This window comes from Pteronotus mesoamericanus, unplaced genomic scaffold (assembly GCF_021234165.1).
Source record: "Pteronotus mesoamericanus isolate MK-2021 breed Mesoamerican mustached bat unplaced genomic scaffold, CSHL_Meso_final scaffold_232, whole genome shotgun sequence".
Taxonomy (NCBI): Eukaryota; Metazoa; Chordata; class Mammalia; order Chiroptera; family Mormoopidae; genus Pteronotus; species Pteronotus mesoamericanus.
The window spans coordinates 4,849,555-4,850,385 of NW_026555311.1; positions in this window are offsets into that span (position 1 = coordinate 4,849,555).

Consider the following 831-nt stretch of genomic DNA (forward strand, 5'->3'; position numbering starts at 1 on the left):
TTTGCCTTCTTTTGTCTGGGAAACTCCTTATTTCGACTTCCATTTTAATTGAGAGCCTTGCTGGGTAGAGCAGTCTTGGTTGCAGGCCTTTGCTTTTCATGACTTGGAATATTTCTTGCCATTCCCTTCTGGCTTGTAGTGTTTCTACTGAGAAATCAGTTGCTAGCCATACCGGGGCTCCCTTATATGGTACTACCTCTTTCTCTCTTGCTGCCTTTAGGATTCTTTGTGTGTCTTTGATATTTTGTCATTCTAATGATGATGTGCCTTGGAGTGGGCCTCATTGGGTTCCTCTTGAATGGGACCCTCTGTGCTTCCTGGACTTGTGGGACTTTTTCTCTCCTCCAATTAGGGAAGTTTTCCATCATTACTTTTTCAAGGAGGTTCTCTGTTACCTCCTCATCCTCTTCTCCTTCTGGTATCCCTATTATGCAGATACTATTACATTTCAGGTTGTCCTGCATTTCCCTCAATGTCTCTTCATTCTTTTTTGAGTCTTTTTTCATTTTCTTGCCCTTTCTGGTAGCTTTTCTGTACCTTGTCCTCCAGCTCGCTGATTAAATCCTCAGCTTCATCTAGCCTGCTTTTGATTCCTTCTACTGTGTTCTTCAATTCAAAAATTATATTCTTCATTTCCTCTTGTCTCTCATTGATAGTTTCTATGCCCTTTTTCATGCTGATATAGTTTGCAGTAAGTTCTTTGTAGTTTCCCTGTAGTTTTGGTAATTCTCTCTGAGCTCACTGAGCTCATTGAGCTTCCTTATAACCATTGTTTGGAATTCAGTATCTGATAGTTTCCTTGCCTGTATTTCATTTAGTTTTCTTTCCGGG